The sequence below is a fragment of the Emys orbicularis genome, chromosome 1, assembly GCF_028017835.1.
Source record: "Emys orbicularis isolate rEmyOrb1 chromosome 1, rEmyOrb1.hap1, whole genome shotgun sequence".
NCBI lineage: Eukaryota > Metazoa > Chordata > Testudines > Emydidae > Emys > Emys orbicularis.
In genome coordinates, this window is record NC_088683.1 from 323934284 (window position 1) to 323953005 (window position 18722).

The following is an 18722-nucleotide window of genomic DNA, read 5'->3' on the forward strand; positions in this document are numbered from 1 at the left end:
GAACAAAGCTGCTGGCAAGCTAGACTGCTTCCTTCTGGTCTCCTCTCCCCTGGCCAGATCCCGCTGCCCATTTGAAGCTTCCTCACAAGTTTCACTTCTCTGAACAATAAAGGCCAAATGCAGCAAAATGAACAGCCACTGAGTTGGGCACGGCTCCTTTCCAAACAAGCCACTCCCCTGCCTAAAACACAGTACCGCGCTTTGCACTCACTGGGGCTGATCCTGCGATTGTACAAGAGCCTCCTTGTGCCTGCCCTATCCCCTCTGGGGAGTACGATTCCACCCCACAGATTGATTGCAGGCTCCTGGCTATCAAACACTATTCATCCAGGCCCCGATTCAGCAAAGCACTTGCTGAACTTTAAGCACATGTCTAAGTTCATCTCTATTCACTTAAGCATATCTTTAAAATTAATCAGATATTTAAACCCCTTTGAAGCCAAGGGGGCTTAAACATGTGCTTAAAGTTACACACATGTTTGAGTACCTGCTGAATCAGGGCCCCAAAAATCTCAACAGCCCTTTACCAATGTTAATTAATTAAGTCTAATCACAATGCTGTGAGATACGTAACTATTAACCCCCCCCCCCATTTTACAGGTCCGTAAACTGAGGCCTAAAGAGATTTAGAGATCCACTTTTCAAACTTGAGTACCTAAAGATAGATACTAAAATCTTGGGGATGGCTCTGGGTTTGGGAGGGATGGGATAGGCAACGGATAAACATGCAATAATAATAATAATCAATCATCATCATACTTTTAAATCAGCTTTAGATGCCCAAAATTAAGCACCTGTGTCTAAAAAGTGGGTTCTAAATGACTTGATCAAAGTCAGGCAGCAAAACAATAGTGGAGCCAGGAATAGAACCGCACAGTTCTGATGCCTTCCTTAAGTGAACAATCTTTTTTCACTGCGTTGTTGCAAGGTTTGGCAGGACTTACACATTGCCACCAGCTTCCATAACCTTCTCCAACTCTCAGACATCTAGGACTTCATTTCCTGTGCAAACTCCAAACCAGTGGCTCTCAACCTTTCCAGACTACTGTACCCCTTTCAGGAGTCTGATTTGTCTTGTGTTCCCCCCAAGTTTTATCACTTAAAAACTACTTGTTTACAAAATCAGACATATAAATACAAGAATGTCACAGCAAGCTATTACTGAAAAATGGCTTCCTTTCTCATTTCCCCCATATAATTATAAAATTAATCAACTGGGATATAAATATTGTACTTACATCTCAGTGTATAGTATATAGAGCAGTACAAACAAGTCATTGTCTGTATGAAATTTTAGTTTGTACTGACTTCATTAGTGCTTTTTATGTAGCCTGTTAAACTAGGCAAATATCTAGATGAGTTGATGTATCCCCTGGAAGACATCTATGTACCCACAGGGGTACATGTACCCCTGGTTGAGAACCACAGCTCCAAGCCATCTGCTTTAGGGCCAAATGATCTTCTTGTCTTCAGAGCAGGGTTATATATTGCCCTTGGACTTTTCATGCACTTCCTTAGCAACAGCACTTTTCAGCATGGTTTAAAGACAGTATATGGCCATTACAATGTGCATACTTTTTATAGGAACTTACAGAAGGCTCCATGTCAAATACTTGATCCAACTGTAGTCTTTTCTCCTGCATGCAGAGCCGCATTCTCAGTCCAGCCCTTTTAGCTAGGATAGGCACTGCAGAGATACAACCTTCCCCCCACCCTCCAGGCTCACAGAGCAACTGCAGAACCACTCTGCAAAGATTACTTTAGCCCACTGTATGACATAACCCTTTGCACCCCTATTGGAGCACTTGCATTTGAGGCAGAGCCAGAGGCCTGCCCCCATTTCTAGAGGCCTGCTTCCACCCTGTAATCATGGCTTCTGGGCGCTGCCTTACAGGGCCCTAGCATCTAGCACAGAGGGACCTCTGTCAGTGCGACTTCTCCAGCTGTGGCTATGGGGCTGGATTTGACCCAAAGCAACAACTGATCTCAAAACGGCCGTTGGTTTGGCCAAAATGATTATTCCTATTCAGGGCCGGAGAAACCCTGCAAACAATTCTGTGTGACAATTCATTAGAATTTGTAAGTGCATTTTCCTTTGTCTGTAGTCACACCCCTTTGTGGTTCCTTACAGGGAATAGTCTAGTGAACCAATTTAATGGTAAAAGTGTTCACCGGAACAGCAACCACTTAAACCAGTATGTCAGCATATCCACTGAACACAAATTTTGAATTCACAGTCATGGGTATTCACACCAGAAAATTGATGCTAAGAATAATGCTTATCCAATTAGGGTACAGAAACAAACTATTTATTATTAATAATTTTTAATTATTACTTATTATTACAGTACTACTTAGGGGCCCTAGTGATGGCCCAGGACCCAGTTGTGCTAGGCACTGTACCAACACAGAACAAAAAGGCAGTCCCTGTGCCAAAGAGCTTACAATGTAAGTATGAAACGAGAGACAACAATAGACAGATGGGGGAGTATTAGGAAACGATAAGACTATATTGCTCAGATGATAGGCTGTGGCTTCCACACGTCAGTGTCCTAACCATGGCCAAGTCTTTTTGTAGGCATCCCAGCAAAGGACTGTTTTGAAGAGATTTATGAAGGAGAATAATGTGTCAGTTTTGCCAAATTTTACAGGGAGCTCCTCTCAAGTGTCCTGGGTAGCATGGGAGAAAGCACAAAGACGTGCGTTTGGAAATAGCAAATGGGCAATGGAGGCACAAAAGTAACAGGGGTGCAGAGTGGCTTAGTGGATCGGGACCTGGCCTGTGATTCAGGTGACTGGGGTTCTATTGCTGTCTCTGCTACTGGCCCACCGGTGACTTTGGGCAAATACAGTAGAACCTCAGGGTTACTGACTGGTCACCCATTCCGAACTGGATGTACACAGGCAGCAGAAATTAAAAAAGGAAATACAATACTGTGCTAAATGTAACCTACTAAAGAAATAAATAAAGGAGGCGGCCAGGGTTACAGCAGGGGCACTGCCACGCGGCCCCTCCCGCTGCGTCGCCGCCTGCCGCGAGGGCTCCGCTCCAGTCAGCGGGGAGGGAAGGAAGAGGACTGCCCTGCAGGGCACTCTGGTTCTCCACGCCGCCGCCCCCTACAGGGCGGCCGGAGCGGAACAAGAACAACAACAACAAAAAAGCGGCCATGCCGCCCTAGGATTGGGCAGAATGCCGCCTCGCCGCCCCAAGCACCAGCTTGCTCAGCTGGTGTCTGGAGCTGGCCCGGCTTCCACTCTATAAGAACATAGCTTTTAGCTTCCTCGCAGTGCTGATCATCTGTGCATGGTAAAGGGCCAGTAGAGCTCTTGTCCAGGAGTGCAGGAGCTACGGTAGCAAAAGTGGTGTTGAGGGATCAGGGCCAGCTCTGGCTTTTTGGCCACCCCAAGCAAAACAAAAAACAAAAAACCTGCGGCGCGGGTCTGAGTATCTTGTCGAAGGTCTGATAGTTTTCGTGTCAGGCCATATGGAAAGAAATCTTAGTTTTCAGGTGCTCCAGACGAGGCTGGTATATCAGGCTAAGGTTCAGTTTTAATATGTGACAACTGGATGGAATGGCAGTACCTGTCCTTGGACACTGGCAAAATGATTGTGTAGATGGAAAATAGTTGCCTCTATCTCGGTTTCATTGAGAATTAACCTCCACTGTTAGAAATAAGTGGTCAAATCATCCATGTCTTGGCTCAGATTCTCTTCAATCCTATGGAAATAGTTTCATGAGTCAGCAGCACAGATGTCAACAGTGTACACATACTTCTCAGCCTGCATTTCAGGAAGGTCGTATGTGTATATAAAGAACAAAAAGGGAGCCAAAACTGACCCTTGTGGAAGGCCATTACGAAGACATTGAAGATTTTTCTCTCTGACTTACAGGATGAAGCTTTGGTTACTAATCATTTCTCGGATGCATTTCACCATAAGCCTACAAGAAGTAGCAGCTTGGAAGGCATTCTGGCATGCCACCCAGTATGGTAGGCTGCCACCAGGTGAGTAGGGACTGTGCCAACTTTCTCCCCTGACTCAAATGTGTTTTCTATGTCTTGAGTCAGACAACTTGGGGAGTTGGGGAACAAGTCTACTACCGTCACGTGGTGCCTCCATCCGTAGCAAAAGTGAAGATAGGGTAAATGAAATGCAGAATCAGAGCTTGAAGTAGGTGGTTGAGGTAATCCCACACCCCACATTGGGCACTAACTAGCTACATTGAGGTAAAAAAAACCCCACATGTGCCTGATCTCCACTAGGACAGCGTTTCTCAAACTAGGGTCCGCAGACCCCTGGGGATCCACAAGAGTACTCCAGGGGGTCCACGGGCCCCGCTGATCAACTCCTCCCCCTCCCTCAACACCTTCCCCTCCCTCCCAGCATCAGCAAGCCGGGGAACAGCTGTTCAGTGGTGTGCAGGAGGCGCTGGGAGATTATCCAGACTGTCAAATTTTGGAATTGGTGCAGATGCACCTGAGAGGTGTTTAATATTAAGAATTTTTAATGTTAGTTCTAGGTTATTGGTATAACTGCATCTCTCCGGATTTTTCAAACCCCTGAGTGACATAGTTATACTGATATAGGTCTGTAGTGTAGACCAGACCTTAGGTTCCAAAAGGTAATGGAGGCTGCTGTAATATGCAAGTGCTATATGTCCTCTAGAGCTAACCCAGGCTAACCAGCCAGGGATCCCTTGCTTATGCTTAGAAATCTTGTCCTCTCAAAGTCCAAGCAGCGTAGCGATACAGTTTCTTCCTGTCAGGGATCTTTATTCCCTTCCCCCAGAGTTCAAGCTGATGGGACAAGTCACCATGCATGTCTTCTTTTCAAGGGTGTGAAGGGGAGAAATCAACAAAGTCTTTTGTCCTCTGATGTTCCACAATGGTTTGTCTGGTGTCTATGGGCCGTCTTTTGCTGGGCAGGAGATAACACCTCCTGTTGGCAAACTAGTGTTTCACACTTGGCAATGCTTCTCTCCTGACTGGTGGGTTTACAGTTTCAGAGCAAACACTTAACTATTGCCTTATGTAGCGGGGTGGTCACCTGCTCCTGCCCTGAGGGGTTTAAAAACAGCCCTGGGAGAGGGCTGTTGCAGGGGAAACCAGCTACTAGACTGATTGGGGAAGCAGCCACAGCTGGGCCACGCCCCAATCAGACCTCAGCTGGCCCTATATAAGAGGCTGGGAGCCAGGAGCTTATCAGTCTCTCTCTAGCTGTAGAGGGAGATGGACCTGGCTGCAGGGACCTGAGCAGAGTACCTGAGTGGAGCAGGGCTGGGGAAAGGCAGAGGAGCTGGGGAGCTCCAGCCTGGAAAGCCCCAGGCTGCGGCCTAGCAGAAGGCCAATGGGTACTGGGGGTTGCAGAGGGCAGCCCGGGGTAGGCAAAGGCAGCAGGTCCAAACCCAACCTTGCCGGTGATGAGTAGGCTGATACTGCAGTCTGCCCCAGGGCGCGGGGGCTAGACAATGACTGGCAGTAGCCTTATACTGAGGCGAGGTGGGGATAGTGGGTAGGGATTCCCTGGGGAGGGGAGACCCTGAGAGAAAGGGATACCGGGGCACCGGGTCCGGGAGGGACATGGGGGGCCAAGCAGCAGCAGGACACCGGCCTGCAGAGGGCGCTCCAGAGGCTGGACGAGCTAATTCCCAGAGACAACCAGCAGGAGGCGCTGCAGGGGTGAGTCCCATTCGCCCCGTTACACCTTATAACTTGGGATACAAATATGAGAAGTGAGATTAATACATACAGCTTCCTACAAGCATTTCATAAAGTCTAAACACTAAACGCATTCTTATAAACTTAACCCTATTTTAGCAATACCACCACACAAGTGAGCCAGACTGGTTTCTAGCTATGTATTGGTCAGGGTTCAGATGAGGCCTAGAGTCCTTGGCACCACAGCTAGGAGTCGGACGCTGTAGGAACGGTTAGACATGACATTATGAGTCTATGGGATGGCATCATCACATCCCTTGAAAAGCAATGAATGAATATCAAGCGTTTCTGTTAGGTGAGTATGATGGGAATTGTAGCAGAGCATTTCAAAAGGGTTCAAAGTAATATGAGAGCATGGCTAAATAAGTGCTTTCCCCCTCACTGAGACACATGACTGGGAAATGTCACAATGCATTCTCTCTACTGCATTGTCAAGCCATATGTATTTAGTGACTGTAACAATCACAAAGAGACTATTATATATGTGTGGGTGTGTGTATGTATGCACACATGCACTAGGCAGAATATTGGTATAGATAGACATACACATTTTAATTTCTAGGTATAGAATTAGCTCTTTGGACCCAATGTTTTAGCCATAGATTGTTTCCTCCTGTTATAATGGTGACCATAATAGCTATGCTGGTCTATGTTAAGTCTGTTAAATAAATGATGAGGAAGACATTTCAGATTTGGACTGCAGATATAGAAATCCCACCCATTGGAGGGTCTGCAAACACAGACTACCAAGACAGAGAGTGGAATTGGTTATAAATTCCTCGGTCCTCTTACTGTTCAGAGATCTGCTGAAACTTGGCATTGGCACATGGATCTACAAAAGAGGAGAATTCCCTATGTTTGACATGGCAAAACAACCTTGTAAAGCCCCACAGGCTAGGCTTGTCCTATTCTGGTGCATGTGCAGTCTCCGATTGCATGGCGCAGCCTGGCAGATTTGGGGGCCAGATTTTTATCGATATTTAGGTGTTGCTGTGCTCACTTAGGAACCTAAATGCCATCAACTGTCTGTGGAATTTGGGCTCCTATGTGCCTAAATCACGCTTAAAATGAGATTTAGTCTCTCAAATCAGTTAGGCATTGCAATGCTGAGCACAGCAACACCTAAATATCGATAAAAATCTGGGCCCTGGATACTATTGGTAATAATAGTTCATAGAAGAGAGCTGTGCTGTCAAGCTGTCAATCATTTCTATAAGAGACTGTGCAGGGGGAATATAGGGATGAGCGCACCATGTTCAGGATGGCAGGAGTTGGTGAGCTATGTATAGATTGACAAATACACGTCAATATCTAGCCAGTACTATACAATAAAACTCATTAAAGATAGATTTTTTTTTTTAAAGACACTGCCTATAAACTATTACCAGCTGGGGTGAATGCTTAAAATCAGCAAAATGACTGTTTATATATGGGAAAATGTATAGTTTACACTATAAATGAAATGATTACAACTGTACTTGAAAACAAATCATTAATACAATTAATATAAACAGTTGCTGGCTATCAAGCTGAAGGCCTGATTCTCCAAACCCTGGCTCACACAAATAGATATTTCTCACAGGAGTAGTCCCATTGCCTTCAATGGGACAGCTCCCATGAGAGAGAATTACTCAGATAAGGAAAGATTTGCAGGATCAGGTCCTCCCAGGTTTGCCTGAGAATGGAGAGTTCACTTTGCTCCAGGAAGGAACTGTCTCTGCAAGCAATGAAAAAAGTATATTATGAGCAATTAAAGTAATTCATTTCAAATGTGAAATCAAAATAATGTTGACAGTTTATAACTGATCACTGAATTTCATGTCTATTTTCATGTCACTATACATCATCATCTAATGTATTGTTGCATAGTATCCAATTGTTTCATTTTATATGGCTGTCCAATGCATTAGCCCAGTTTGTTTTATATGTTTGGCTCTCCAGAGGATAGATGTGGAAATGAGTCTTGGATCCTACTGGACTACTGAGTTGCTCATTGAAACTTAAAAATCCAGATGAAAATGGATTGAAAATGGATGAAGCCGATCTGGCTAGAGTTACCATGACAATCAACTTGTTTACTGCTTCTAGGTACTGTCTAAACACTGTTGGCATGCTCATTTGCATAGCAATATCCAGAATGTGTTTTCAAGTCTACTGTATTTGAATTCTGCAAGCAAAACAAAAGGTTTTGTTACACATATGGTAGCAAAAAAAGCTTTATTTTGTGTAGCCTGGGTCACACTAATTGTAACCCAAAATGTTTTACAGAATTAAAAAAAAAAAGCTCCAGGGAGTGGTTAATACAATATATGTTTTGGGTGGGGAGAAGAGCATAAAAACGTTGCATGGTGAAAAATCGAAAGAAGCCTTAAGCTCAATTCTGGCAAAGCACTTAAGCATGTGCTTAACTTTAAGCACATGAATAATCCCATTGAAATATAGCCTTAGTCATACAAATCGTTTAAAAAGGGGGAGGGAAATTAAGAGACATAGGCAAGAGAGAAAATATATTCTTTCAAATGAGATATGAAAAGAGATGGTGAGTCAATAAGGCATCAGAAGTCTGCTTTAGATGGCAGGAGCCACAGAGGAAAAGGGTGTCACATCCACAGGGTGAGACTGTAGACAGAAGGCACGTACTGGGTAAAAAGAACAAGTGAGGACTGAGATGGGGCGGGGATGTGGGATCATCCATAGAGGGCTTTATAAACAAGCAGCCCAATTACACTGTCAATTGCCAGTACACAATTGTGTACACTGAAGTGAGTGTAGCTCTGCTGTACTCTGGGCAGCTCTGCTGATTTAAACAAGCCGATGACTTGACCCATTGATTTCACTAGGAGCTGAGCATTCATGGCCCAAGAAGGTCCATTTAGAAATGGATCTGGAAATTAATTGGATGCCGGGGAAGAATTTGATGGGGGGGACCCCAGGGGTTCCTTGTGTGATAAAGTGGCCAACATTATGTTGGAGACTGGAGAGCTAGGATTTGAGGAAGTAATTGAGGAGAATATTTCACTAATCAGGGCAAGAGGAGTAGATGACATGGATGAAGAGCTCAGCAGAGGCAAAAGCAAAGCAGTGGTGTATACGGGCAGTGTTCGGGAGAAGCACTAAGCAGATTTAGAGTCATACAAGATGTAATAGGAGAAGAAAGACAGTTCAGATTCAAGCATGATTCCAAAGTTATAAACAGTTGGATGGTTGGAATCAGAGGCAGAAGAGATTAAATAGGGTACTTGGAATCTACTTATGCCCAAGAGAAACATTTTGGTTTCTGAGACACTTAGTTGGAAGACAGCTCTCCCAACTGTTACCATATTACCTAACAACCCACCTTACATTCCTCAGAGACTAACTGTAAGGACCTCTGGAGACCAGAAGCTGGGTCTATAGAGCCTGGGGTGGCTGATAGTCCCTCAGTAGCACAGCCAGGGACTACAGTGGAGTGTAGGTGCTACAGGAAGTACAGTCCACAAGACCCAAAATGACAGGACCCTGCGGCCCTCTGATTGGCCAAGTGCTCCTACTTAACCCCAGGGGTTGCCCCAGGAAGTTGTCTGGGCAACCACACTGACCTTGGCCTGCTACAATGCCAGACTTTGCCTTGTCTCCTGATCTCTGGTTTCTAACTCCAGCCTAACTTTGACCCTGATTCCTGCCTCTTGATTTTAACCTGTTCCTGCCTCTGATCTCCGATCCCAACCTGACTCTGACCCCAATGTTTGTTTACAGAACCTGACCTTGTGATTCCTCTAATTCTGGCCTGGTTACTCCCATCCCTTGCGGGCAGACCTCAGCCCAGCCGTGACCGCTAGGCAAGACCACCTATGCCCCAGTTCCTTATACTAACTCAGATTCCCCTTTGCTTGGGCACATGGACAAATCACTCTTTCTGGTTAGAGCACTGAAATAAATAGCCTTTATAGATTCCAAACATTCAAATGCAGATTCTATCTAATGTAAAGATCGAATCCAAATTATGAAAGTTTCAGAAAATGAGTGACTGAAAAGAGGGGATTAGAATGGAAACCATTATGTTGCCACTCCCACCATAGTGAAATTAGTCAAAGTATTCAAAAATGGAAAAAAATACAAAACAGTGTGGAGATAATGTCAAAGTTTGGAGATATTAATAAAAATACATGATCTTTAAAGGTTGTATTGTTGGGTGAGCTGCTGAAATCTGAAGTCAGTTTTTTCTGTTTCCATTTAGCTATGGTCTCTTCAGAGAAGCCATGGGCAAGGTGTGGGATCTTGGAAGTGTTTACTAAAAGGGATATTGAAGTTTTTGTGCCCAATGTCTTTTAAACTCTTTCAGTGTAGTAAAAGCAGTTTTGATCCTTACATTAGATAGAATCAAGATCGGAGGGCTTGACCACTGTCACGGAGTGTGGGGGAGTCAGGACCCCGCACCCCCCACTTCCTGCGATTCACCGTGACTCTCAGCCAGCCAGTAAAACAGAAGGTTTATTAGACGATAGGAACACAGTCCCAAGCAGGGCTTGTAGGTACAACCAGGACCCCTCAGCCAGGTCCCTTTGGGGGTGCAGGGATCTTAGACCCCAGATTTGGGGTTCCCTGCCTCTTCCCAGCCAGCCCAAAACTGAAACCAAAAACCCCTCCAGCAGTCTCTCTCCCCCTCCTTCTCTCCCCCTCTCCCTTTGTCCAGTTTCCCGGGCAAAGGTGTCGACTCGCCCCACCCCCCTTCCTGGCTCAGGTTACAGGCTCAGGTACCGTCCCTCACCTAAAGTCATCCCCTGCTCTCCCATCCCCCATGCAGACAGTCCAGTAAAACTAACCGACGTTCCCAGGTCAATCCACCCCACTCCCTACTGCGTCACAACCACTACTTTAGTTCAGGCCTCAGGCCTCATACCAGGCCTCTTAGACAAAGCCTTATGTCTCAGGCTGTCTCTTTCTACTACAATGGCCAATACTAGTTCTGCCACCTGTTGCAACAACTGTTGCTGATGGGCTGCTACCTGTTCGAACAACTGTTGTGCTTGTGAGTTAGCCAGCCATTGCAGGAGCTGATTCACTTCCTCCATTCTCTTGTGTATATATAGAAAAAAAGGAGGGGATTTTTTTGGCTTCCCTTTCCTGAAACCTCACTTCTGGTAGTGTGGTCTCTGGAGGGGTCTCAGCTTCTCCTGACTGACCATCCTTACTTTGCTCTCAATCAGGTTAGTTCCTGGACACTCACCTCCAATTAAATCTGTCAGTGCTTCTCTTTTGGGGCTTTCCATCTCCTTCACTCTCCTGGCTGTTTCTTGGAGGCAGCCTGGTGTGGGGCTGTTACCCCTTTGCTATCCCAGGCCTTTCTGCCTCCCTTTCCTTCTCTGTATCTTTATAGTGGTCACCAACAGAGCCCCATGCTCCAGAATCAGCCCCCCTGCCCTCAAGCAGAACCCAGCCTGGGAACCATGAGGTCTTCTCACATTTCCAGTTGCTATTGCAGTTGCAGGTCTTGGGGCAGGCATAGCAAATTCCCTCCCCCCCCCCCCCCCCCGCCCACACACACACACACACACACACACACACAACTTTCAGTGATCGACTCCAGGGCTGTTGCTAATTTTATAGATGCTAAGACAGCCCAAACCCTCCAGATCCCTCTCCTGTCAAAATCCTCACCAGACCTGGTGAAGATCATTGATGGGCCAACCCTATTGTCAAGACAGGTGACTCAGGAGACTATCCCCTTAGAGGCTGTAGTGGAAGGGCACCAAGAAATATGCTTTGCTGTGGGAATAATTCTTCCCAATTATTCTTGACATTCCTTGTTTGGAGCGACATGACTCATGAATCTCCTTGTGGTGGAGGAGTATTAGCTTTTCCTCCAAAAATTGTCAGAAAGCTTGCCTCCAACAAATCGACCAACTCCCAAGTGACCAGCACCTGGGGCCCCAGGATTGGATCAGACCACTGGAAGCAAAATCCCGGATGGTGGGGTTATCTAGATGGGAATGTTTCCAGGCCAGAACTTCAGCCTTCCCGACAAATACGGACACTACCTAGATGTGTCCAAAAAGAAAAATGTGGATTCACTGACCCCCACAAGGGACTACAGATGTCCAATAGACCTACAACTTGGGGCAAAGGTGCCCTACAGACAGCTATACACCATGTTTGAACCATAGCTGGAGGCACTACATGCATATATACAGAAAAACCTCAACGAGGGCTTCATTTGGCAATCCACCTCTCCAGTGAGGGCTCTGTTGCAGGAGCACCAGTGATCTGTATGCTGTGTATAACCTGTATGCTTGAAAGGTCTGTTACACTTTGCCCCCCTTTTGTCTCCTCTCCCTCTCTGGATACCTGTGAAGTGGCTTTCCTCCTCCCCCTCCCTCCTGGAATGCTTGTGGGATGAATGGGCTGGTTGAACAGCTGGAAGATCAGAAGAGCTTCCAGGTAGACAAGGTGTCTGGGACTCTAATTAGACAGCGATCACACACCCACTGCATGGACGCTGCATGGACACTGCCCGAGGTGGAGTGTGACCAACCTGACGCGGCCAAGTCATCTCTAGTCCATGAGGAGCAGGTCCTTAAAAGGGGAAGGGGCCATGTGCTCAGGAGTGCACTCACAAGCTTGTACCTCCCATGAAGGCCCTTCTGCCAGACCGCCTGGCCAGTGGTTCGCTGCGTTGCATTCCATCGTGCCTCGGGAAGACTTACCTTCATCACACCATCCATCGCTGTGTAGTGGGACACTTACCTTCAAGGATCCTAACATCTCCAGTGTCATGCCTGTCCTGGGAGCGTGAGTATGCGAGTGAGTGTGACCCCTTCCCCTTCTTTTGAGCTTAGCTATCAGTATAATAAATGTGCTGCTTTCTGCCAAACTCTGGTGGGTCATTAGTCCTCCCTAAGCTTACTAGCTGGCCCAATTTCGGGTAACAGGCTCCAGTCCTCTGCAAGGAAAAAGGATGGGTTACTACACTTCCGAGTACACTATCATGTACTGAATCAAGTGACTATTGGTAACCGCTACCCCTTGCCCCTCATTTTGGAATTGGATCTACACTAAACTACATCTTTGGGGACCCTACAATCTAGCATGCATAAGGCCTAGGGATAAGTGGAAGGCTGCTTTTTGTACCTGATAAGGGCACTTGGAATTCTTTGTGATGCTGTTTGGCTTAACCAATGCCCTTGTTACATTTCAACATTTCATAAATGATTTGTTCAGAGACATCCTGGACCAGTACATGTTTATCTACCTTGATGACATACTAGTGTTTTCTGAGAACTCTGAGCAGCACTACCACCACATCTGGCCTGTCCTTCGGAAGACTATGGAAGCATGGTTTATATCCCAAACTAGAAAAGTGAACCTTCGACTAGTCCACCATTGAATTTTTGGGTTACATCATCTCCCCAGAGGGAATTCAGATGGAGCTGCAGAAGGTGGAAGCTATCTGCAACTGGACAGCATCTCAAAACATCTGACAACTTCAGTGCTTTCTGGGCTTTGCAAATATTTATAGGTGATTCATTGCCAAATTTTTGAACAAATATCTCCTCTGACTTCCCTCCTTTGCAAAGCCATGTGATTCACTTGGTCGCCTGAAGCCCAACTCACTTTTGACCAGTTAAAGACCACCTTCACCATAGCGCCAATTCTGGCACACCCCTGACCCAACTTGCCTATTTAAAGTGGAAGCAGATGCGTCCAATGTGGCTGTTGTAGTGGTACTCTCACAGTGACTCGGACCCCAGTCAGTTCTGCACATTGTGCATTCTACTCTCAAACTTACCCCCACAGAGATGAACTGTGAAATACTGGACAAAGAGCTGCTCACAATAAAAACTGCATTTGAAGAATGGCATCACCATCTTGAGAGAACTCATCACCTAGTACAGGTTTTCATCAACCATTAGAACCTCAAGTACCTCCACAAGGCCCAAGTGTTGAACCAGAGGCAGTCAAGGTGAGCCTTGTTCTTTTCTCAGTTCAAGTTGACAATTACCTACTGCCTGGGAAAGCAAAATGGGAAAGGTGATGCTCTATCACAGAAGGGGGAATACTCCCAGAGAAATGAGGAACCAGCCTCTGAGCCCCTCTACCTTTTCAAGCCTAGTAATTTTGCCAATGCCACAATTCACAAGACATGCTCTTCCTCATCTGGTCCACTTTGAAAGAAGACCCGAAGGAACACAGTCCATGGCACTGGGGACTAAGATGCACCATTCTGTGTGGGATGGGATAGCATATTTCAACAAGCACATATATGCTCCCCCTGGGCGCCCCTGACTGGAGTTGCTACGGATATGCCACAACACTCTGTCAATAGGTCACTTTGGTCATTCGAAGACTTCCTGCATGGTTGCCCATTTTTTCTGGTGCCCCACATGTGGGCCAATGTCCAAGCATATGTGGACTCCTGCAAGTGCTGTGCAGGTACCAAGATGTACAGGACCAGACCCCTCAGCACCTTAGTATCCCTGGAGACTCCACATAGGCCTTGGTCTGCCCTCAGCATAGATTTCATTGTGGAACATCCAGTGTCTGATGGACACACCATAGTCTTCACAGTCATGGACTGCCTGACCAAAATGCCCTATTTCATCCCCTGCAACCACCTGTCCTCTGCCAAGATTACTGCTCAACTCCTGCTGTACAAAGTTGTTCAGCTTCATGGATTCCCTGACCACATAGTTTGCAATGGAGACCCACAGTTCACCTCTTGCTTCTTGCATGAAGCATTTAGGCTATTGGATGTCCTCATATCCACCTCCACTGCATACCTCCACCCCCAAACAGACGGACAAACCAACCTGATGAACCAGGAACTGGAGCAGTACTCAAAATCACTGGTCCACACTCCTGTCATATGCAGAATTTTCATATAACAATGCTGATCATGCCCCTACAGGCCCCTTATTCACTAATTATGGGTTCCACCTCTGTTTTCACCTGGCGTTACCAGCAGCCTTCCTGAACCTGGGCACCACTGACTGGGCCCAACAGATCCATCTTATTCGGGAGGAACTCAAGAACTACCTAGAAGAAGCAAAGAAGGCTTACAAGAGGCATGCAGTCCATCAAGTACAAGAAGTTCCAGTGTTCACAGTAAGCCAGAAGATGTGGCATGCCGCCAAACATCTCCAGACCAGTCAACCTGCCTGGAAATTGGACCACCAGTTCCTGTGGCCTTCCCAGTATGACAGCAGATCAACCCAGTTACCTTTAAGCTACAGCTTCTCCAGTCTAAAAATACACCCAGTCTTTCATGTTTCCTTTCTGAAGCCCTATACTGAGAACCATTTCCTTGACCGAGCCAAACCACTGCCTCCACCTGTCAAAATCCATCAGGTGCCTACCCTGACTTCCTGGCATTCTGACCCAGTTCACTCCTGACCCCACTTCTCATCTCCTGACTGCAATTTAGCAGCTGACCAGTGCACACAGGCCTCCCGTGGCCCAGCCTTACATCTGGGATGGTCTGGATTTATTTGGTCCTGCCTCAGGACCGGGGCTGGATTTGCTGACTTCTTAAGGTCCCTTCTGGCCTTATGTTTCTATGATTCTATAATGAGTTGGCATATGTAGGGGATTAGAATTATTAACCTTTCATTGACTACATCACTGTCATTGGTGCATCACTACTATATCTTTCTGTGCATAGATAATTGGGGTGGTCAGAAATTTTCGGATGGAACATCTTTCCAGCAGAAAATGCAGATTCAGCCAAAGCAAAACATTTTATGGAAATGTGTCATTTTGACCAAATTTCATTTTGGAAAAAAAAAAAACCCAACATGAACTATTTTGATTAAGTCAAAAATGGAAATTTTCAAGTTTTCGTTTTGAAACTACTTTTCATTGAGATTTATTTTATTTTACATTATATGTTTTTAAAAATGAAAATAGGAACAAAATCTTTTGAATTAAATGGTTTCAATCAACATGGAATGATTCTTTCCCCAGAATTTTGCTTCACAATACATTTCTTTTTCTTTCTTTCTTTCTTTCTTTTTTAATGTATGCAGTGTTATTGTAGCCATGTTGGTCCCAGGATATTAGAGAGACAAGGTGGGTGAGGTAATAGCTTTTATTGGACCAACTTCTGTGGGTGAGAGAAACAAGCTTACACAGAGCTCTTTTTCAGGTCTGGAAAGGGGACTCAAAGGGTATGTCTACACTGAAATGTAAGCCCAAGTTCAGACTCAGACTCAGACTCCACCTTGAACCCAACCCACCCTTCCATTTACTCACAAATCTCTCAGACTCAGGCTTAGACCTAGGGACCTCGGACCCTGCAGGGGAGGAGAGTCCGAGCCCATGTTAAGCCATGACCAAGGGTTTGCTTTGCAGTGTAGATACAGCCCTGCTTGACTCAGTCCTGGGAGTCCACCAAAAGTATCCCACAATCCCATGGGCCAGCTTCCTTTGTTGGCTATATCGCAACAATCTCCAATCGACTTAATTGAACGTGGAAGCCAACCCCTCTGATGTACAGCAGCAACTCAGTGAGTCAGTGTTAACCCTTCCATCGTCTTCTGACCAGCGAGCTGCAAACACCATCAGCGAGCCTCCTGGGTTTGCAATGGAGACTGACCAGAACAAGCCTTTTGCAAAGCAAGCTGCTTCCTGGTCATGGGAGCACAGCCAGATTTTGATGAATCTCTGGTGCAAGGCCAGCAAAACTGTGCTTCAGCAAAAGCACCAGGAATGACCACACGTACAAGCAGATAGTGAAGAAGCTGGCAGCTTTGTAAACTTACCAGACTGGTGACCAGGGCAGGGAATGGATTAAGTGGCTCAAGAGCGAGTACTAGAAAATCAGGGACTAGAACCACACCTCAGGCAACTTGCTGACATTGTGCCCATTTTATGAGGAGCTTGACTGGGTGCTGGGCACTGCCCCCAGCATGGCGCCAACTGTGTTACAGGATGACCTGGTCAGCTGGGATGGTGCCCTGCTGGCCCCAGAATCCAGCATGGGGACCAGTGGGAGTCAGCAGCAGACCCCTAGTGAGGCCCATGAAGTCACTCTGTTACCCAAACTGGTCCCAGAGCATGCTTTGGAACAAGATCAGCAGTGAATTCTGGGTCCATACGCAGAGGAGTTGTTTGATTACCCCCCCCCCCCAGCCCCTGGGCTGAGCCTGCTGCCAAGCCTACAGCGCACACAGAAGGAACAGAAGCTGCCCCTGAGCCCAGTAAGTTTCTGGCTCCAATTTAATGTTTATTTCCATGGTAATGGGAGAGATTTCTGCTCTAGGAACAAATGCAAAAGTTCTGAGAAGCCCAGGTTAGCAGCCTGTATCCACTAATGGTAGATTGTATCTCAGCACCCTGGCATACTCCCTTCCCATCCTCCCCTCACATGGAGTTCAAAATGGCAACCAGGAAATGCAAACAGTAAATAACACCTTTAAAGAGTATTTGTACTGGAAAGGCACCGTTTTTTTCTTAGGGCATTCTGGTTTAACAATAATTACATTACATTGCTGTGCCTTTACACTTGCCGTTCTGTAATCGCTCAATAGTCTGTGGAGCAGACTGGAAACAGTAAGCTGGGTGGGGGTGGAATGGGTTCCATTTCCAAATCTAGCCCAGTTCAGTGAGAGGTAGTCCATGCAGTCCCTAGGTGACAAAATCATTTGTCCCAAGTATGACTGGAGTTTGAATCTTTGTCCAGAAATGTGCCGGGGATGGGGAGGAGGAAGGCTGTGGAGTTCTGTGTGTGCACATGCCTCCATAACAGACTAAGCCATGTGGAAGCTTACGTAGCATCCTGTTGATTCCCTCATGAATTCTGACCCAATCCTGGGTGCTGATAGCTGCAAGCTTTTCCTGAAGCAGGAACTCCAGACAGGTAGTCACACTGCAGGGAAGGGCGTATTTTCCAGGGCCACCTTGGTAGCTGACCAGCCCTCTCTGCTCCTACATGTGCTGTTCAGTCACTACACATTTGCATACTTCGGCTGCATATGCTTCAGGTTTCCCACCAGCAGCTTGGAATAACATCTCCTCTGCCAGTAGGGCACCACAAGAATGTCCTCCAAAATGCGAAAGGCCAGAAGTGATAGAAAAAGCCTTTTGTAGCAAGGCCACTGACTACCCCTCCCCCCAGCCGAAGTAATTATGCAATGTCTGTACAACAAAAACAGCTTATCATTTTTAACTCATCATGGTTTTTGCATTACTTTACCTGGGATTAATGAGGCTGCGTCCAGGGAGATTCTGCAGGTCAGTTTTTAAATGTAACATTTTATGTCCTTGAAACTCCCAAGAATTCATTCTGTGTGTCTCCACTGAGCTACTTGAGACAATAATCCTCTGTGTCTTGTCCCACTGCAGGCCCCTCAACCTGTACTGGCTACTGTAGCTCCACAGCTTGTCCTCAGTGCAGTACAAGCCTGGCCCAGCATACCTTCATGGACCATTCCAAGAGGGATCACTTCCATGATGAACTGATGGTTACCTCCACCCCCATCCCACAGCACCAAGTGTGTAGAAAACAAGTAAAGAAGGGAAAGGCGAATGGTGGGCCAGGGGATGTGCAGAGGTAGGGGGTTCTGTCATGTTTTCATTTGTTCATGCAATGTTGTCATTGATATTGGAAATGTTTTTTTGTAACTGATGTTTGGGTTAGTAATGGCATCTGGCCTGCCTGGCAAAGGGTGATTGTTGTACTGTTTTAACACATAATTACAAATAAAGCCTTTTATATCATCAAGAAAGTGTACTATTATCAGTACATCTCATCATACAATCATGATTTGAAATAATAAAGCCAAACCCATGTGTGACGGGTTGGATCACAGAAACCCCCTTTGGAACTCCCACCTGATGTGCCGAGACTACCTCTGAGCCCATTTTCCCTGGCAGCTTGGGACTTCAGTGCCCTGCCTGGTTTGAGCCAGACACGCTAGCCTGCTACAAACACAGACCCAGGTCTGAACAATGTCCCGCAAAAGCTGCAGGCTTAACTGAAAACAGCTTAAGAAGTGTTCCTGTCTCCAACACTCAGATGCCCAGCTCCC